The sequence below is a fragment of the Periplaneta americana genome, chromosome 2 (assembly GCF_040183065.1).
Source record: "Periplaneta americana isolate PAMFEO1 chromosome 2, P.americana_PAMFEO1_priV1, whole genome shotgun sequence".
Lineage (NCBI taxonomy): Eukaryota > Metazoa > Arthropoda > Insecta > Blattodea > Blattidae > Periplaneta > Periplaneta americana.
Genome location: NC_091118.1, coordinates 87567694 through 87591052, shown reverse-complemented (window position 1 = coordinate 87591052; position 23359 = coordinate 87567694). Strand labels below are relative to the sequence as shown.

Here is a 23359-nt window from a genome sequence, read left to right as displayed (position 1 = left end):
AGACAATAGTTGGTGGACAGTCGAGCCATGTTAAGGGCCCCATTCACTTTGACATCTACGTATATTGGCACATACAACAAATGGCGATCCAATATCTGTATCAAGTATGTAGCTCAGTTGGTAGAGCAGCTGGCTACGGACTGGAAGGTCCGGGGTTCGATCCCAGGTGGTGACAGGATTTTTTCTCGTTGCCAAACTTTCAGAACGGCCCCGAGGTTCACTCAGCCTCCTATAAAATTGAGTACCGGGTCCTTCCCGGGGGTAAAAGGCGGTCAGAGCGTGGTGCCGACCACACCACCTCATTCTAGTGCCGAGGTCATGGAAAGCATGGGGCTCTACCTCCATGCCCCCCAAGTGCCTTCATGGCATGTTACGGGGATACCTTTACCTTTTATCACTTACACACAGAGATGAAATCATGATACTGAAGTTGAGTTCAAAACGCGAAACTGCAATGTTTATTCCGCCGATAATAGTCCTGAATGTGTAGGCCTACAACTTTCTTATTGGTTGTGGAGGTCCGGTTCCGGATTTCGTAGAGTGGGGGTGATCGTGGAGTATTGGTGGAATGATGATAATGGTGAGAGAAAACGGTTGAACTCCGAGAAGAACTCCTCGTGCCAGCTTCGTCCACCAAAAATTTCATGAACCAAGCGGGTATCGAACTCGACTCGTCACGGTGGAAGGCAGAGAGCTTACCCAGTCGGCCACGAGCGAGTTAAATTTTTCCGCAAATGAAACTGAATTTTCGGAGTTCTTAAAGAAAAATAAGCGCAGGAAAAGACTATACAATCCAATGTTTATGTGATAGAATCAATATTGGTTCTCTTTTACTCCATAATCTGAACGTGAATGAACCACAAGACTTCCAAAATTATTTGCGGATGGACAACACAGTTTTAAGAATCTGCTGAGAATAGTAAAGTTAAGAATAATTAAAAAAAAATACTGTCATGAGAGAAGCGGAAAAGACTGACTGTGACTTTAAGATACTTGGCTAACGGATATACGAATAGTTGGCTAGGCTTGACTCTACGAGGACAGAACCCGAGACGGATCCGTACCCTTAGACACGGTTTGGCCCTTTGTACTCCCTTCTATGCGATGACTGTCGAAGTACGACAGATGGCGGGTGGTATTCGTGAATCCGACGGTGACAGATGAGCCATCCTGTCTCAGCCCTGATAGAGCCAGGTCCCGATTCGCGGACGGGTAACCTGATAAGCCCCAGGGGCCCGGAGCCTCAAGCTCTTCCTGTATCATCATCGAAACTCGCACTACCCTCAACACTTCACCCCAGCCTATTTTGCTATTGCGGATGATAGATGAAAATGAGGAGGGAGGTGGAGAGTGTTGATTGAATTACAGAGAAAAATGGGAGTACCTAGAGAAAACCCTCTGCAGCTTCTGTTTTGTCCACCACAAATTTCATCACGACCTGGCCGGGGATCCAACCCGGGCCGCCTGGATAGAAGACCAGTGCACTAGCACTTGAGTCAAGACGCGGCTTGCGAATAGTTATGAAGACTTGAAATACTCTAGGCTAGGGATCCGCGAGTCATTTGAAAGGGGTCCTTAGGACCAAGGTATGTTTAATGGTATTTTAACTAAGCTTAGCTTTTCATATTCTCTACTTTTTTATCAGCTTGCTAGAATATTTTTGTTTCTGTCAGACTTAACGAAGCATAGAGTTTTTTTTAATTGGGTTATTTTACGACGCTGTATCAACATCTAGGTTATTTAGCGTCTGAATGATACGAAGGTGATAATGCCGGTGAAATGAGTCCGGGGTCCAGCACCGAAAGTTACCCAGCATTTGCTCTATTGGGTTGAGGGAAAACCCCGGAAAAACCCCAACCAGGTAATTTGCCCCGACCGGAATGCGAACCCGGGCCACCTGGTTTCGCGGCCAGACGCGCTGACCGTTACTCCACAGGTGTGGACTACATAGAGTTTAACAAGAATAAGGTGTCCTGAAGAACCTCTCTTGGCTTGCAAGTCTTACATAACTATCCGATTTCTTTAGTTTTGTAAGTTATCTTCAGGGTCCAACTTTAACTACATTCACTGTTCAGGATAAGACTGAAGCAACGATAAAGATATTAAACTGGTGACCTAGCTGAGTTATTAACCTAGAATTCTATTAATTTCTCACTCTGAGTCGTTTTCTAGCAACACATGATGATGGAGTCTCGTCCGATACAAGTATAAAAACATTTTTGTTGACATTAAAATAATAATAATAATAATAATAATAATAATAATAATAACAATAATAATAATAATCTTTCTGCAGTGGAAAAAATTATGTGAAAAATCTCTTTTTGCGACAAATAGCAGTTTCTCTATAAAAAAAATAGGGAGTGTTAGAATTATTATTAGAATTAGAGTCTGATTCCAGCTCAAAAATCGTGTTTTCTACAACGTCCCTGTTGAAATCTTCGTTGGATGCACCACCCATATATTCCGATGTTTCCCGAATTGTATGAAAAGGCAATTGGGATAATTTAAAATACTGTAAATCGTCACTTTACAGTAACAACAACAACAACAACAACAATAATAATAATAATAATAATAATGCCTTTTTTCTGTCATAATTAAGGCCGTAAGGTCTTCTCTTCTACTCAACCAGACAATAAAAAGGAAATACATGATTAATATAATGTTAATACAAGAGAAAGGTATACCTAAGACAAAATCGAAACAGAAAAATATTCAATGCCAGAGGATTATGGTTCTTAAATACTTTCTTAAACTAGATGACAAATGAAATTACATGATTACTTTATAAACTAGTTATAATTGTGAATTCTAATATATACTCTCGGACACTGTGCTTTCTAAAATAAGATGTTTCGCTTTGGACTTCACTTTTTCCAAATAATTTCCCATTAATAATTATTATTTCACGTACATCGTTTTCAGTTGAATTTACCAAGAGATACTACTCATAAAATGAACAAAATTCGTAGGAGAAATCACCGTGCACACAGAGATACAGGAGACAGGAAGTATGTCGAAAGCCACTTTCAGATTTCGAAAATACTACGAGTATAAACCTGCATTTCCGAGAGAATATGAGAATACCTGATCTTTTTTTTTTACTTAGCTATTTAACGATGCTGTATGAACTGCGGGCTTATTTAGCGTCGATGAAATTTGTGATGGCGAGATGGTATTTGGCGAAATAAGGCCGAGGATTTCCCATAGATTACCTGTCATTTGCCTTACGGTTGGAGAAAATCTCGGGGATAAAACCAACGATGTAATCAGCCCAAGCTGCAATCGGACCCGCGTCAGAGCGCAACTCCGGATCGGCAGGTAAGCGCTTTAGCTGACTGAGCTACGCCGATAACGAACAAATCTTCTGCAGCATCACAACATTTCACTTGTACTGCATATTAAAGATGAAAGAACGAAAACTTTTATGTGTTTTTCAACTTCACGGTGAATGTGATCGGAAATAGACTTCTGGGTATTCCACCGTGATCTGGAACTTAACATTTCCGAGAGCAGTGAATTGCAACAAAATTGCGGTTGGGTCAGTGTGAGGTATGTGAATTGCCTCAAAGACATATATGAATTGCCACAAAGCCATATGTGAATTGCACCAAAGCCATATAATAAAATGCCACAAAGACATATATGAAGTGCCACAAAGCCATATGTGAATTGCCACAAAGCCATGTGTGAATTATCACAAAGCCAAGTGGGAATTGCCACGAAGGCATATGTGAATTATCACAAACAACATTTTTTCTCCCACTTTGTACTGTACAGAAACTCACTTTCTAAGTCGTATTCAATAATAAAATCTTCGCCTCTATTTGTCTTTATGGTCATTGAGTCCAGCACTTCTTGTACCTCTCGTCTTGTTTTAGGCAATGTGGGATGTACAGCTGATCTGGCAAAATGTATATTTCGCCCAATAAGTTCAAGATCCACTGTTGTCAACACTAATGACTTTTTAAGGTTTTTCAGGTAAGTTTTCTATTACTTTTCTTTTGCAAGTATTGCTTATTTCTATGCTGGTATGATTATGAGTAAAGTCACACTTACACATGTCACATAGTCAGTTAACCCTGTTGTGTAAACCTTCGCTCTGCAGCTTCTTTGGACACACCGCCATGTATGTTTGATGCTTTTAGTTATATAATGAACATAAAATTTAAAGTTGTTGATAACTAAAAGTTGTTTACTTTTTACTGTAAGTCAAATGTACTGTCATCACTAAGCAGAGTAGAACAGACACTGATACGAAACATAAGCAACTTGATCGACACAGGTACCAACCACAAAATTTACCGCAGGTAGTTTTTTGGCAATTATCATATCTCGCAGATACTAACTCTAAAATTGAACGCAGGTAATTTTGTGGCAATTAACATATCTTGATCTTATAACTACCTTCACCTGTTCGGATTTTGTGGCAATTCACCTGGACCCAACATTTCCAACGTTAATTCAAGGATACTGTGGAAAACTAAAAAATCTGTTTCTTAACAAAAACTTCAATAAAATGTTCGCCATATTAATTTCATGGAGTTCGTCTTCTGGAAAGATGACGTGGTACAGTAAATCTCTATTGCTGTTACACTGCTGATGTGGATGACTTCTAATTACAGAGATAGAGTGAAATTATGGCGAAAAAAACGGAAATAACATGAGAAAATCTATCCAAATGTCGCCAAATCAGCTTACTTGTTAGACTCACCAGGATTTGAATTCGGTTCTCCAACTCAGAATGTCGTTCCAGGGATGAAGAACTTGGTGACAGTTGTGGCATACGTCACAAGCCACGCTCTAGTGGTGGAATTCAACGCAATGTCGTTCGGAAAATACAAGTTTAGAGAGCAATGGGAAATAAATACTTCTGCATTCAAAACAATCACAAAGCGCGCACGAGTTCTGTGTTTGGTTCTACATAGTATATGAGCGAACATTCTTAAAACTGAACTTCGTTAAGAGCGACCATCGCTCTAAATTGACAAATGCACGTCTAATTTCCCTTCTCAGGCTATGTAGCCTACATTCCAGTACAGCCTAATATAACGAAACTGGTGAACAATAAAGGAATGCCGAGGTCTGACGCACGTTGTAGTTAAAACTAATTTAATTACAACAGTTTATTTATTTTAGTAGGTTATTTTACGACGCTTTATCAATATCCAGGTTATTTAGCGTCTGAATGAGATGAAGATGAACTGTTACTCCCGATGAAATGAGTCCGGAATCCAACACCGAAAGTTACCCAGCATTTGCTCATATTGGGTTGAGGGAAAACTCCGGAAAAAAACGTCAACCAGGTAATTTGTCCCGATCGAGAATCGAACCCGAGCTACTTGGCTTTGCGGCTAGACACGCTAACTGTTACTCCACAGGTGTGGAGTAATTACAACACTTATTTTCCTTTATATTCACATGAGAAATTAAATTTGTTTTAATTTGTATTATGAGATCAATGTAGTCAATTTCATTTAAACTAGAAGTTATGTACTTTTATACTTTTCAAATATCATGGATTATATAATTTTTACGCACGATCATATTATACAGGCCTAAATACGAATAAGGAATAAGGTATTTTATTTGATTCTTATAGCAATACGTTTTGAAAGAAAGTACTTAAAGGATAATTTTATTCACGGCTAAAGTTCCCATATCTGCTAACACTACAACAAGAATATGTTTTCTTCAAATATTTATTAATACCAGTTCACTTTAACCAACTGAATTTAAATGACACATTGCGCATATAAGTATTTCCAGTTTTTATACATATAATACATATAATAGTAATATACCCATGTATTGTGGGTCCCTATCACCACGGCATGGCGCGTCCTCGGGTTGCGGATAGAGGAGACGGCCTCCAGATATGGAGGGTAGCTGCGAATATATTGAATAAGCAGTCGTGGACAGCCGATAAGGGATGGTCCTCCAGCTTGGGGGTTGGGCGAAGGGCTAACAACCCATCACCGTAAAAAACAGCTTGTTACGAATCCCTACAATAAGCCTCGGAATAGGACTGATTCTCTGGCACGACCACAGCAAAGGAATAAGATTTTGAGATTTGGCACTTGGAACGTAACTAGTCTTTATAGAACAGGAGGGGTAACATTAGTAGCAAAAGAACTGGCTAGATATAGAATAGACTTTGTGGGAGTACAGGAGGTTAGGTTAGATGGGAATGGCATATCACAAATAGGAGATTACATGTTGTATTATGGGGAAGGAAACGATAGTCACCAATTAGGAACAGGATTCTTTGTTCATAAAAGAATAAAATCAACAGTAAAAAAGGTCGAATTTATGAGTGACAGGTTATCATATTTAGTACTTAAGGGTAGATGGTGCGACATCATAGTTATAAATGCTCACGCCCCTACAGAAGAGAAAGACGACCATATAAAGGATAGCTTCTATGAGGAATTGGAACATACTTTTGATCAGTTCCCTAGCTATCACATGAAAATTTTATTGGGGAATTTCAAAGCTAAAGTAGGATAGGAGGATATTTTTAGACCAACTATTGGAAAAGAGAGCCTACACGCAACTAGTACTGACAATGGAATTAGATTAGTCAACTGTACCACATCGAAAAATTTAATTGTCAAAAGTACAACATTCCCCCATAAGGATATACATAAATATACTTGGACTTCTCCAGATGGATTGACACACAACCAAATACATCACATCTTGATAGATAAACGGAGACATACCAGTATAGTAGATATTCGAACTTTCAGGGGTGCAGACTGTAATTCTGACCATTATTTGGTGATTGGAGAATTAAGAGAAAGATTATCAGTAGCCAAGCGAGTAGAGCAACAAGTTTATATTACTAAATTCAATATTTTGAAATTAAAGGACGAGGAAGCTAAGCAAAATTATCAGGTCGAAATTTCGAATAGGTTTGCCACTTTAGAAAATTCCGACGAAGTTGAGAAAGAATTAGATGTTAATAGCGTGTGGGAAAATATCAGAGATAGTATCAAAATTGCAGCTGAGCAGAGCATAGGTTATTATGAAACTAAGAGAAAGAAACCGTGGTTTGATGAAGATTGTTGCATCGTAGTAGAAAGAAGGAAACAGGCAAAATTAAAATTCTTACAGGATCCAGTTGAGGAGACGAGAGATAATTATTTCAATGAAAGACGGGAAGCAAGTCGTACACTTAGGAATAAAAAGAGAGGTTACTTGAAGGAAAAACTGAATGAGGTAGAAACAAATAGTAAGAATAAAAACATTCGAGATTTATATAAGGGTATAAAGGAATTTAAGAACGGATATCAACCAAGGGTAAATGTGATCAAGGATGAGAATGGTGACTTGCTTGCAGACTCTCCATCAATTCTAAACAGATGGAAAAACTATTTTGCGCAACTACTAAATGTACATAGGCCAAATAGAAATGATCAGGACGAAATTGAAATACAAACTGCTGAGCCATTTATACCCGAACCCACGCTTTCAGAAGTCGAAATTGCAATAGAAAATCTGAAAAAGTACAAGTCTCCAGGTATCGATCAAATTCCAGCAGAATTAATACAAGAGGGTGGAAGTGCATTATATAGCGAAATTTATAAACTTGTACTTGCTAGTTGGGAAAAGGAAATTGTACCAGAACAATGGAAGGAGTCCATAATTGTACCTATTTTTAAAAAGGGGGACAAAACCAACTGTGGTAACTTTCGAGGAATATCACTTTTGTTGACGTCGTACAAAATTTTTTCCAATATCCTTTTGAGAAGATTAACTCCGTACGTAGATGAAATTATTGGGGATCATCAGTGTGGTTTTCGGCGTAATAGATCGACTATTGATCAGATTTTTTGTATTCGACAGATAATGGAGAAAAAATGGGAGTATAAGGGTACAGTACATCAGTTATTCATAGACTTCAAAAAGGCATATAACTCGGTTAAGAGGGAAGTATTATATGATATTCTTATTGAATTTGGTATTCCCAAGAAACTAGTTCGATTAATTAAAATGTGTCTCAGTGAAACATACAGCAGAGTCCGTATAGGTCAGTTTCTATCTGATGCTTTTCCAATTCACTGCGGGCTAAAGCAGGGAGATGCACTATCACCTTTACTTTTTAACTTCGCTTTAGAATATGCCATTAGGAAAGTTCAAGATAACAGGCAGGGTTTGGAATTGAACGGGTTACATCAGCTTCTTGTCTATGCGGATGACGTGAATGTGTTAGGAGAAAATACACAAACGATTAGGGAAAACACGGAAATTTTACTTGAAGCAAGTAAAGCGATCGGTTTGGAAGTAAATCCCGAAAAGACTAAGTATATGATTATGTCTCGTGACCAGAATATTGTACGAAATGGAACTATAAAAATTGGAGATTTATCCTTCGAATAGGTGGAAAAATTCAAATATCTTGGAGCAACAGTAACAAATATAAATGCCACTCGGGAGGAAATTAAACGCACAATAAATATGGGAAATGCCTGTTATTATTCGGTTGAGAAGCTCTTATCATCCAGTCTGCTGTCCAAAAATCTGAAAGTTAGAATTTATAAAACAGTTATATTATCGGTTCTTCTGTATGGTTGTGAAACTTGGACTCTCACTCTGAGAGAGGAACATAGGTTAAGGGTGTTTGAGAATAAGGTACTTAGGAAACTATTTGGGGCTAAGAGGGCTGAAGTTACAGGAGAATGGAGAAAGTTACACAACGCAGAACTGCACGCATTGTATTCTTCACCTGACATAATTAGGAACATTAAATCCAGACGTTTGAGATGGGCAGGGCATGTAGCACGTATGGGCGAATCCAAAAATACATATAGAGTGTTAGTTGGGAGACCGGAGGGAAAAAGACCTTTAGGGAGGCAGAGACGTAGATGGGAGGATAATATTAAAATGGATTTGAGGGAGGTGGGATATGATGATAGAGACTGGATTAATCTTGCACAGGATAGGGACAGATGGCGGGCTTATGTGAGGGCGGCAATGAACTTTCGGGTTCCTTAAAAGCCATTTGTAAGTAAGTAAGTAATAGTAATATACGTTACAAGAGCGGTATGTTGACGTTTTCATGTTCGAGGAAAAGATTGAAAAAGCGAAACGTAGTTGAGCTTTTTTAATTTCCGAGGACATGAAAACAAACATACCGCTCGTGTATCGTACATTATTTTGTGCGAGATCGTGCGTATTTGCTTGTTTTCCGCACAGAACTAATACGCGGTAAGTGTGAAATACCACATTCAGTATTCCCAACGTAACACACGTAACAATTTCCCTCTTCTTACCGCTTAAGCGCGACATTCATTTTACTGCTTTAGGCTTTTAACATATTATTTTTAGAGACGTTTAACATAGTAATAATTATAAATTGGAAACTTACCACTGCAATTTCACCTAAATTGCAATGTTAATTATTGTTTTTAAATATTTGCAAAAATTAAGTAAAATCTACTACTCCACGAAAGCTATTGTATTCCTAATACAAGTAACATTAAGGAAGCCGTGAAAAAATCAACAAGACTCCAGTTGCCGATGTTATTACTGCAATATGTTATATAAATAATATTGTTAAAATATTAAAATGAAAAATAAATCATTACATAACCTTACCGTTTGTTTTAAGTTCGCATTTATAGACTGGAGGGAAAAAAAGACAGATGTATATCACGGCCTGCTGGAGTATAGATATTTTTGTTTTCTAAAGTTGCCGTCATTAAACACAAACCAAGATGGAGATTTCATTGTAACTAATTAGAAATTCGTCTTTCAGGTATGTAATAAACGATCTTCGCACAAAATAATGTACGATACACGAGCGGTATGTTTGTTTTCATGTTCTCGGAAATTAAAAAAGCTCAACTACGTTTCGCTTTTTCAATCTTTTCCTCGAACATGAAAACGTCAACATACCGCTCTTGTAACGTATATTACTATTGTGCGAAGATCGTTTATTACGTACCTGAAAGACGAATTTCTAATTAGTTGCAATGAAATCTCCATCTTTGTTTCTGTTTAATGACGGCAACTTTAGAAAACAAAAATATCTGTACTCCAGCAGGCCGTGATATACGTCTGTCTTTTTTTTCCCCCAGTCTATAAATGCGAACTTAAAACAAACGGTAAGGTTATGTAATGATTTATTTTTCATTTTAATATTTTAACAATATTATTTATATAACATATTGCAGTAATAACATCGGCATCTGGAATCTCGTTGATTTTTTCACGGCTTCCTTAATGTTACTTGTATCAGGAATGCAATAAGTTTCATGGAGTAGTAGACTTTACTTAATTTTTGCAAATGTTTAAAAACAATAATTAACATTGCAATTTGGGTGAAATTGTAGTGGTAAGTTTCCAGTTTATAATTATTACTATGTTAAACGTTACTAAAAATAATATGTTAAAAGCCTAAAGCAGTAAAATGACTGTCGCGCTTAAGCGGTAAGAAGAGGGAAATTGTTATGTGTGTTACGTTGGGAATACTGAATGTGGTATTTCACACTTACCGCGTATTGGTTCTGTGCGGAAAACAAGCAAATAAACACGATCTCGCACAAACGTATTGTAGGCTATTCGTTTACATATCAGTAGATAGCCGATGTAATGCATTTAATCGAATTTGTTAGTTAAGTTTAGTATTATGATTATAGTGGTCGGAAATACTTTTGTTCGTAAGCACCAGTTTCTTGTAATCCGCTATAAGGTTGTGGTGGACAGATCACGGAGACCTCATTCAACGCCCGTGTACTGTGGAAGGAAAACCATCCCTTTGTCCCTCTCTTTGTCAGTGTTTCATCACTGATCGATACTCTTATCGGTCGACGGTACGCCATTCAATTGATTAATAATAATAATAATAATAATAATAATAATAATAATAATAATAACAATCATAAATCATAATCATTGGCGTGATAGCCCATGGTGGAAAGTTAAGATTTACAAGCCGACTGCTGGCCTCACAGCCACATGCCTCAGCTGAGTTGAACGATTATCTAATCAGTACGAGGGTAATGTGTGGTTAGCACGATGATCATTTCGGCTGTTTATAGCTCGCTTGCAAACCCGGATTTCGCTTCCTACTGTTAAGTCCCCAATTCAACACGATATCGGGTATCTGTCTCATACTCTGGCCGAAATTACATGAGAAAATGTATTTCCTCATAAAGACTCGTACCACAGTCCAGGACATGATGCTTTAGACTACGCAGGTATGGAGGGAGGGGGCATTCGTACGATTAGGTGTATAGAATTACTAACTACTGTGTATTTATTTTATTGGGTTATTTTACGACGCTGTATCAACATCTAGGTTATTTAGCGTCTGAATGACATGAAGGTGATAATTCCGGTGAAATGAGTCCGGGGTCCAGCACCGAAAGTTACCCAGCATTTGCTCGTATTGGGTTGAGGGAAAACCCCGGAAAAAACCTCAACCAGGTAACTTGCCCCGACCGGGATACGAACCCGGGCCACCTGGTTACGCGGCCAGACGTGCCGACCGTTACTCCACAGGCGTGGACACTACTGTGTATCCAAGTTACATTTTATTAAGTTAAAAAGTTAATTACTGATATACTGTAAGGCTTTGGGCAATGAATCACAAGACTTCGAAAGTAGCCAACCAGATAAATCCTAGATATTAACACACTAAAGAAGTTGGAAATTTAATCAGTGATATGATAATACCTATTTTCAAATTAGTCCTCTGACAATGCGCGTTACAAGTGGCCCTATTTTACATTTATGAATGTTGATGTAGCAACTATATAAATCGATGATGTTTAGGAGATAAGTCGTAAAAATTTGTTTTGAGATAAATTAAAATGAAACTTTGAACCCTTATTGCAATTAATTTTCTACATACATTAATACAACATATCAAGTGCTAGCATTATTTTGTTTTCTGCAACCCATTTTTTATTTTATTCACCTGGGAAATAAAACTCCATTTGCAAAAAATATTTAACATCCTTTACCAGAACACCATCGAAATCATCACATGTTGGAAGGGGTGGAGATTGTGTGTTATGGTTGCAGTAGCAGTTACGTACGCAGCGTAAGCCCTCAGGAGTCGATTCTTCGCATTTTGAGTAACTGTACAATACACGGTTGTTGACCTCATGAACAATCTAAACTGCCTGAAGGCTGAACAGCAAAAACCACTTGCTTACAAGACTAAAGACTAGCTGAGCGTATTTGAAAAGTCTCTCGACAAATACAAACAGATCGCTGCTGTATATACGTTATTATTCAGTATAAAATAAGGTAGTAGTTCTACTCACTGCAATTGAGTGCAGGTCCACAGCTTTTTCTGATAATTATCGTTCATATGTAGTTACATAGTTTTTTTCTGATAATTATCGTTCATATGTAGTTTACAGTGACTTCATATTGTTAAAGTTAGATTTCTCACTTAAATATATACAAATTTGTTCAAAAATAATTTAATTAAATTGCCTCCACCGTTACTGCAGAACGTGACAATAATATGGAAATATCACAATTATTATAGCTATAGCAGAAAAAACCGAAATATTGAAAGAAAGACATCTGCCAAAAGTCGTTTTATTCAGCACAACTTTGGACTTAACTACTTAACTAGCCTATAAATAACTCCGAAATTGTGTAGCAAATGAATTTCGCATAATGTAACAACTAGGCCTATTCTTTTTACAGAAGGATTATGTTGACAAATTGCAAATGTAATAATAACAGAGTAAGTGATATGTGACAAGTTTTATTTTCGGAATAGGCTATGTTGAAAATTAGAAATCTTTATAAACAAGTTATAAACTCGTAGATGATGGAATAAGTAATGATTTTTAGATGTTTGAAACCAACTTATCAAAGCATAGAGAACTTGATGAAATGACAGAGATCAAGAAGCGAGAAGTGCAAAGTACTTGAATAGGCCTATCTTATGATATGAATGGAGTCGTTCTTGGCATTCCAGCGTCACCTTAGGACCCGCCCGAAGGCAAAGATTTTAAAGGGCGATAAAACATTTAGCATGACTTCCTCTGGGTAGAATAAAGTATGCAATAGAGCCCTGTCTCTAACAGAGGGCTCCTGAAAAAAGTTGTCAGCCTTTTCTCGTCAGCCGCGTCTATGCTCAAGAGCTATCTTCCATCCAGGCAGCCAAGGCTCGATCCCCGGCCAGACTGACAGATACTGTAGAGGATTTTCTCGGAATAGTCCCGTTTTCCTTTATCATTCTATCAACACTCTTCACTTTCCCCTTATTTCATCTATCATCTACATTAGTCCAAAACAGGCTGGAGTGAAGCCTTACGTGTAGTAGGCCTACAGGTTTTCGATGCTGATATGGGAAGGGCTTGGTTCCGGATCCTGAGGCTTTGAAGATCTCCACTAAACACAGAACACGGCACCATCAGGGCTGGGGTAGAATGGCCCCTCTATCAGCATCGGATCACAAATACCATCCAGGCCACCGGTTTAATTTCGACAATCATCACATGAACAGAACACACAATAGGGAAAAGTTAGCAGTGCTAGGACCCGGTCCTCAAAAAGCCAAGTCGCGTTCAATTTTACTCTGAATAACCTCTATGTTTAGAAGCGTCGTTAAATAAACTATTCTTATCTCAGAAGCCAAAAGCAAGTCCAAAATCTCCATTTTGAGTTATGGTGAGATGAATTTTAGTAGCTTATTTTACACAGTTTATCAACATCTTAGGTTATTTAGCGTCTGAATGAGATGAAGCTGATAATGCCGGTCAAATGAGTCTGAGGTCCAACACCGATAGTTGCCCAGCATTTGCTCATATTGGGCTGAGGGAAAACCCCGGAAAAAATCTCAACCAGGTAACTTGTCTCGACCGGGATTCACCGGGATTCGAACCCGGGCCACCTGGTTTCGCAGCCAGACGCTCTAACCGTTACTCCACATGTGTGGACTGGTGAGATGAATGTTCCAGTTTGCACACAGCTTTATAACTTTCTTTGAATATTGAAATATATATAGGTCTACGCAATTGTTCGTCCTTGCAATTTGGGACCATATGTACTTGTATAAGTTATATATACAGAGTATTTAAAAAATACGGGGCATAATTTCAGGTATGTATTTCCCACATGTAGACAATCAAAATAGTTCATTACAACATGTGTCCGGGAATGCTTCATTGCGTATATCCTCAGAACATGCCACAATTCGATTCCGAAGGGATTCCAAATCAGGCACCGGAGACGAATAAACCAATGATTTTAAATGGCCCCACAAGTAGAAATCGAGAGGGTTCACATCAGGTGAGCGTGGGGGCCAAGCAATTGGGCCACCTCTACCTATCCATCGATCAGGGAACCTTCGATCCAAGTACCGGCAAGGCGTGCAGGAGCGCCATCATGCAAGAAGTGAATGTGTTGACGTTTGATCAGTGGAGTGTCTTCTAAAACATGAGGTATGGTGTTTTCCAGGAAGTTTGTGTACGCCTGCCCGTAAGTCTGTTTACAAGTACATGGGGTCCAACTAATCGATCACCAATGATACCGGCCCACATGTTGAGGGAGAACCGCACTTGGTGATGAGATGGAACAGTTGCACGTGGGTTTTCATACGCCCATACATGCTGATTGTGGAAATTTGTTATGCCATCTCGTGTGAACTGTGCTTCATCTGTAAATAATACTAAGGCAGGAAAGTTCGGATTTACACCACACTGCTGCAAGAACCACTGACAGAACCTAACTCGTGCAGGGTAATCTGCTGGTGACTGGGCCTGTACACGTTGCAAATGATAAGGATACAATTGATACTCTTTCAACAGTCTCCAGACAGTCGTATGAGGAACATTGACTTGCAACGCTACCCTTCGTGTGCTGATAGAAGGAGTCATGTTCACAGCCTCCAGAATCTCCTCCTGTACTTCTGGAGTTGTAGATCTTGGTCGTCCCCTTCCCAAACCAGGAGAGTTAAATTTTCCATACTCGCACAGACGGTAATGGAGACGTACAAATGTCTTCCGATCTGGACATTGTCGCTGTGGGTACCTCTCCTGGTACAAACGACGAGCCAGCGCAGCATTGCCGTCCGCCTTACCGTACATGAAGTGTATCTCTGCCAGCCCTTGATTTGAATACATGTCGCACAGTCTAACGCCTACACAACATTGAATGTAACCTTCGCCTCGGAATGAATTGTCAGAGTGCCCTCTTAATGTCTCCTTTGACGGCAACGACCTGCGGAAAGAAAAACGTTCCGGTGAATTTCAATGTTGTGAAGGCCATAACTCGGAAATAAAGCATTTCCGGACACATGTTGTAATGAACTATTTTCATTGTCTACATGTGGGAAATACATACCTGAAATTATGCCCCGTAATTTTTAAACACTCTGTATATATATATATATATATATATATATATATATATATATATATATATATATATGAATCAAACATAATCTAAAAATCAATGTTTCCGCATTTATTTTTGCCTTTCGACGCAAATAGTACTACCCCATCATCCCCACAGCATTATTTGGCCTGAAAAATGACTATTGACTGAAAATAAAGTTGAAATAAAAAGTAAACTTCACGAAGTTGACACATACTTTTACGTTTTTCGTAGCGATTTACTTGTAGTTTATTATATTAATGATTAATGATAATTTTCATGCAAAATGTTTACCTCGGAGCTAGGAGAGATGGCAGTGTACAACTTCTAATCACTAGATTATGCCTGGGTTAAATCCCAAATCTCTCCGCAGCACATGTGAAGTGAAGGCATATGTCACTATTGATAATTACTCGTCCGTCGGATGGGGACATTAAGCCTGGCGGCCTCCCTGGTGCTATTCGATAGAAGTAGGCTACGTGCCGCCATCGAGTTTCCTCTTCTCTCTTCCTCATCCTCACCCATTCCCTAGAATATACTTACGCATACACTCACCTAGTACACGACATAACTCTTCACAGAGACACATCATGCATAACGTGGCCCGCCGAGATGGTGGACAACTTGAAAATGGGTCACAGTCCTGCCATCTATCCGCAGTATGTGAAACCCGAATTACGTTAAGTGAAGTGGGTAGGCATCAGACACACACACATAATCTCTTTTCAAAATCATTATTCAAAGGATGCACATAAGTGAAATTACCTAAAATACACCTAAATTTAATAATTTATTTTTACGCAAAACTGTGCGGTTTAAATAGATAAATTTTTAAACTAATTTTTCACCATATTAACATAAAACCTGTAGGCCTATGTTGAATGATTTTATCACTTTTGCATTTTGAAAGTTCGGCTTTGTTTTTATTCACTCACGCATAACAAATATGGTTATGACAAGTGATACGTAACCTATAAAAATGAAATATTTTCAATAACTAAGGAAGTGACTGTCTGCTGACTTGGTTGTATGAATAGCGTATGAGCTTCCCATCCAAGCGTTCCTTGGATCGATTCCCGGCTTGGATAATGGAATAAATTTATCTTTCGTTCATGAGACTGGGTGTTTGTCGTTTGTCATGTGCTGTCCTATGTAATCTCAGTGTAGTGCTAGCCACACAACAATATGTGCCTGTATGTTGGTAAAAAGATAATATATACCCCCCCCCTACACTACAATGGATTATAAGATAGGAGGAGGTAGACTTACATCATGACGAAAAAGGAAGAAGAAAAGAAGCAACTACCTGGTTTGGCCTGGTGACTATTGGCATTCTGACAAAATTCGCAACGAAATGTGGAAATAACTGGCATGTAAAATTATTTATTCTAATTATAGAGATTTGGGAACGTAGCGAGCAGCTCATTTCATTTCTCTCTTCGTCTTATGTAAGAAAAATTTGAAAATAAACTACAGAATCGTTTTCTAGTTCATCGCTGTTTTGTATTTTTTATTTAAAGCAACGACGTGTTATTACTTACTAAAATTATTATTTCAAATGCATCATTTCTGAATAAATTTTCTAGTAGGAAATGAAAAATTATTAACAGAAACTGCGAAACTATTTAGTAATTGCGGTAGACCTATATAAACAGGCAGATGGAATGCCAAAAAGTATCAGGGATCCTAAAGTAATATATTTCTGTGAAAATCTCGAAATTGACTTTTTTTAGCATTAAAACATTTTCTCTAATGATAAAGTAAAAGGATATAGATTAAGCAACAAGTGGGAAACCTACTGGAATATATTTTCCTACCTATGTAGCACGACCTGCAAAAGTAGAGCTACTTGTCTAAGATGGAAAGTGGAATAAAAAAAATGTGTTAAGACTAATAGGGACTAATAGGCCAACTCACTTTTGAAGTTGAAACCGAATTTACACAAAAATATGAAATCAAAAATTGCTATCAACAGGGATGAAAATATTAGAAAAAAAAGACAACAGACTGCACCGCAGGTATGTTCGCGGTGTAGATTACGACTTGTCTCAGTAGTGACTGCGTACCGTGTTGACCACACGACAAGGGAGCCCGCAATGTGTGTATCAAAAGATACACCCTTTCCTACACAGCATGGGACACAATGAAGACACAAGGCATGAAGAAGAAGGAAAATAACAAGCATCCTTCTGTGAAATTTTGCTTCAGATATTTTTAAAGAGCGCCTAATTTCAAGTTAAGTCCTCTATCTATGACATATTTAAGCAAATATTCTGAAACTATATAACACATAATGGTAACGCGGTGACGCTAATGTAGTAGGTGTATATGTAAAAATGACAGTTTGTAAATTGATGCCCAAAAAAAATAAAAAATAAATATAAGTTCAAAATCATAGTGATAGAAAAGTTTCTTATGAGCATCCGGAGGCTTCGCTATATGGAATCATGATTGCTTCCACATTTCACATAGTGAAGGAAACGGTTATATTGCCCTTCGGATATTCCTGTAGCTATTATAAAACCAGATAATCCAGTTTAAGACACTGCATTCAGGCCAAGCAAGTTAATGTCAATAACATTGGAGGGGTTAAAATGTTGTCATCAATGACGAAACAAACTAATTGAAAAAAATGCATATACTAGCATTTGTTTTATGTCTAATTAGATCAGCTCGTTCAGGGTTTTGAAGAATATGATAAAGTTCGCATCTCATCTTCCAAAAGAATCGGACAAATGATCAATGAATAAGAATAGTGAAGATGTTGCATGTACCATGAATGACTCTCTTTCTTCTTAACTAGAATATTACGAGTTTATGTCATTGTTTCATTTTGAGAATCTATAAATGTTTATCAGTATGAAATCTTAAATTTTCACAGCCTCCTCGCGAAGAAAATTAAATCCTTGTGATCAGTGAAATTAGAAATTTCCGCAGATCTGTGAGATTTATATTTAGCAAAGTGGATGCGGACCAAACAACTATGGAGTTATTATTATTATTATTATTATTATTATTATTATTATCATCATCATCATCATCATCTTTTTTAAGTTTTGAAATGCGAGATAAATTCAAGAGTTATTGTTCACCTCTAGTTTCCCATTTTTCTATACTGTTTAAGAGCTCGATATTAATTAATTCATAATTTTCTACCCAAGGGCAGATCTTTCACTGCAAATCCAGCATTCTCCAGTCTTCTCTATTTTCCGCCTTCCTCTTAGTCTCCGCATACAATCCTCATACTGTATCTTAATGTTTTCTATCATTTGATATGTTTCTCTGCCCGAACATTTCTCCCGTTCATCATTCCTTCCAATGTATCCTTTAGTAGGCAGTTTCTTCGTAGTCAGTGACCCGGCTAATTTACTTTTCTCTTCCTGATCTGATGATAAGAAATTACTGATTTTATCATACAGTCAGCACCATCTATTTCATTGTTATATTAATCTTCCCTGTCTTTTAGGGTTATGTAAACATGCTATTTTCTGCTATTCTAGATGCTGGCATGCGGAACAGACGATCCAATTATTTTTATATAGCGACATTGTCTCGGGGATTTCAGGAAATCCTTAAGGCTGCGTGTAATGAAGGAATCAGTGTAACGGAATTAGGATAAATGGATTTAATTTCTACAATTTGAAATTTCTCGTTAGAGATTTTTCCTTCTCTACTCTGTCCTAGAATAGTGATCGACAGAATTTTTGTCATCACATTTCTCTAGCTGAAGAGGCGATGAAGCCGAAATAGAGAAAACGCAAAACAACAAATAGAGTTTACACTCTTAAAATACAAGTTTGTGTTTTCACAGATCTTTGCCAAAGGTTTAATCCTTTGATTGCATTTAGTATTATTTGGAAAATCCAAAGATTGCAAATGATAATACCAAATTCAATCAAAGAATTAAACCTTTGGCAAAGTTCTGTGAAAACACACATTTGTAGATTAAGAGTGTAAACTCTATTGATTTGCGTTTTCTCTGTTTCGGCTTCAATTCGCCTCTTCAGCTAGAATGTTATGTTTTTATTTAACGACGCTCGCAACTGCAGAGGTTATATCAGCGTCGCCGGATGTGCCGAAATTTTGTCCGCAGAAGTTCTTTTACATGCCAGTAAATCTACTGACATAAGCCTGTCGCATTTAAGCACACTTAAATGCCATCGACCTGGCCCGGGATCGAACCCGCAACCTTGGGCATAGAAGGTCAGCGCTATACCAACTCGCCAACCAGGTCGACTCTTCAGCTAGAGAAGTGTGATGACAAAAATTCTGTCGATCACTACTCTAGGACAGAGTGGAGAAGGAAAAATCTCTAACGAGAAATTCCAAATTGTAGAGTTCGATACACCTCCATAAACACTATTGCTTTGTCTTTTGAATTACGTCTTTTGACTTTGCTTTGCAAAGGATTTAAGTGTGACAAGTGAACAGAGTAAAATAAGGTATAAATAACAATCAATCCTACAATAATAATAATAATAATAATAATAATAATAATAATAATAATAATAATAATAATAATAATAATAATAATAATAATAATAAAATTATTATAATAACAATGCATTAAACATGTACTATTAAGAGGAGAAGTAAATAATTGTTTTGAGCTATAGACAATAACTGATATGCTGTATATTACAAGCATAATTTGGGAATAATCCGTAAATATTGTTATTTATCCATCTATTGTCTTTATAGGCCTAATGCCAAGCTTGTATTAATTTTCTATAGTACACATATATGCTATTGAACACGCGTCTGTTTTGCGTCCAATGCAAAGCACAACTGAATAACAACACTTTAAAAGCATATTCCAACTACTCCCGTGAAACAGACTATAATAAACCCTTCCTAGTATATATATATATATATATATATATATATATATATATATATATATATATATATATACACCCTTTGTGTTTAGGAATGAATTCGTCTATTTGCTCAGTTTATCGGATATGACAAACATTTTTATGGAACCAAAGTTCATTTTCCATTACTCAGAATCCTTTCATTTTTTCTATTAGTATAGACATTACACGTTAAAAAGAACAAGAAATCAGATACAATTAACCGGCTGAGTAAATTTTGTTTCTTAAATTGTTTTGACAAGCTTGTCAAGCGATAGTCAATTGTTAACAAATTTGTCAAGCTTGTCAAGTGACTCTCAATTGTTGACAAGTTTGACAATAACAAACCACGAAATAGCATTGCTTCATAAAATCAGAGAAGAAAGGTAAATTATTTTTGGTACATTTTCACTAAAATTATGAAAACGTGAAAAACAATAACATAGAAGGAAATTGCTTTGATGGATGACAGGGTAATGATTCCACAAATGTTTTTTTCTATATTTATCTCCAAATTATTCAAAGCTGTTTTAATTTTTGTTGATGTTAACCTGAATCTCTCTTTATATTCATGTATATGTTCCTTACAAGAATAAATAAATCATCCTCTGCATATCCTTTTCGTTTTGAAGTTTTGAATTACAGTTTTTCCTCCTGAATCACTTTACCGCATTTCTTGACTACTATTTTATCTTAATTGCTAAAAAAATTAAAGAATTATAGAATGATTGTTAAGTTTGGCCATACACCTTGGACCTAAAAATTACAAAAAAAAATGTGATGAATGAGATTCTGCAAGAAATGGAATACTGATCAGACTAGCAAAATTCACTTATAATTCGCTTGTCTAACACTATTTCTGCGATTATCATGTATTGTCTTAAGTGCCATTCTTACGCTGCACTGAACACATTATTTCACTAAAGAGTCGTGCTACATGTGAAAGTATAATGAATGAATGAATGAATGAATGAATGAATGAATGTTAGCCATGATGTCCCATGTTGGGCACAAGCCTCCTGTGATGGGATTAGAACCCCCTCGACAGGGATGGCTCAAGTGTACTCGCTTGGTGAGCCAATCCAAGCGAGCTTGTCGTATATACTACTTTTGTGACATGGTTAATAACCCTGTTCAACTTTAACTAGTCTCAGCACTCTGTTCTTTGTTCATTTTTTTTCTTGCACTACACACATTATGCTGATACTGGCACTTCGACAAAACACTGATTGCTATTTACACTATTTACCTGACACTTTCTCAACACTGACTTTACTATTTACAAAACTTATCTTACACTTTCACTAATACTGACTTTACTATTTACAATATCTTAACACTGATTATGTTATCTGTTTACAATGACTTTCCCTAGTTCTTTCCACAGAACTCTGTTCTTTGCTGTCCTCGACCATTGTTTCCCCGCCTCTCTGGTAAACATGTCAGACCATCTGAGCCGTGGTCTTCCCTGTTCTCTCTTTCCGACGTAGGGGTCCCACATCGTGACTGCATGGGTCCATCTTGTCTGGTGTAGTCTCTCCACATGTCCCCCCCAGGTCCACTTCGTTGCCGTGGCTCGTTCTGCTGCGTCAGTAGTGTTCGTCAGTCTTTGTAGTGTTTCGTTTGTCATTCTGTCTCGTAGCGTGGTGCCCAGTATTTTTCTTTGCATCTTCCTCTGGCATGTTTGTATACTTGACCGTTGTCTCTCGGACAATGTCCAAGTTTGGCAGCCGTATAGCAAAACTGGGATTATACATGCCTCTAGTGCCTCGAACTTGAGATTGCGGTTAATTGTATTGTCCGTCCGTATGAACTTCAGGCTCCAGAACGCCTTCCATGCCGATGAAATTCTTCTATTGATCTCTTTCCGGTTTCTTTGTGAGAAGGTAACCAGTTGACCCAAATACACATATTCAGAGACATACTGCAATTCTGTGTCGCCTACTCTGATTGGGATCTCCTGTGCGTTTATCATCTCTTTTGTTTTCGTGTTATTCATGGTCAGTCCAATGTCAGTACTTTTGATATTTAGTTCCTCAACCATGTTTTTCAGTTCTGCTGCTGAGTCGGCGAATAAGACGATGTCATCTGCGAACCTCAGATTAGATAGTCTTCTGCCGTTGATTTTGACCCCACGTTTCTCCCATTCCAAGTTTCGAAATATCTCCTCAAGTGTTAAGTATAATATTGGTTCTTAATTCTTACAAGAATAACAATATAATGATGATTATGATGACAATGTCAACGACTTTACGATATGAATTATGTATAGACTATCCAGCGCATCATGTCGACATGACGTATCAACAAATTTTGCTTTATTGAAAAAAATAATGGAATCTATTTATGTTTGAAAAATAATTACAATGGCCATGAGAAAGAATCAAAGAAAGTAGGCCTACTTTGTTATGTAGAAGAGGATAGGAAAAATAATTTCATATTTATATAGATCTACTGTAAACATGTGTTTTGTTGTTACGCCCTTCTGGCATGATGCCCTCGATATGATCTTTGCATGGATACGAGAAAATAAATATGTCGTAGAGTATGCTATAAGTATTATTCTTACAGCATAGGTTTCGCAACAAATCAGTACATCTCCATACTGCAAAGTTTACATTCACTTTTTTGCACATACATAAACCGATTCTTCACTTATTGGATTTTCTCCGCAAGTCAATATTTTCTAGGTTAGGTTAGGTTAGGTAATGGTGGCATGGGGCGAGTTAGGGATGATTCTTTGGACGTCGGCCATACTGAGGCCTATTGTGCACTCCGAATTTATGGGATGAATGAGGATGAGGTGTACCAGCCCACTGGCCGCATGTGACCACTTATCCCCAAGGTGTCGAAGCGCCCTTGGAAATGCTCTTAAGAAATGAATCCTGCCAGGAGGCTGAGAACACAGGGATGGTTGCGGAGAGGACGCCCCCTTCAGTAGGCGCACGAAGACATGCGTCTTGACCTGAATATTTCTATGGAATGAGATGAAGAAGATGAATGATATGAAATCTAAATTAATTCTGCTTCAATTGGTTGAAGGAAAACCTCGTTAAAACCTCAACCAGATAACATGTTCCTACCACGATTTGAACCCGGGCCCGCTCTTCACGGTCAGACATGCTAACCGTCACTCCACAGTGGTA

The 23359-nt window shown here is 37.6% G+C and overlaps 1 protein-coding gene across 2 annotated transcripts in view; it reads right to left on the bottom strand.

Annotated features, from left to right (window-relative positions):
* The window catches only part of LOC138694389 (long-chain fatty acid transport protein 4-like), a 493080-nt gene that overhangs the window by 243639 nt on the left and 226082 nt on the right, over positions 1-23359 (bottom strand). The window lies entirely within an intron of this gene.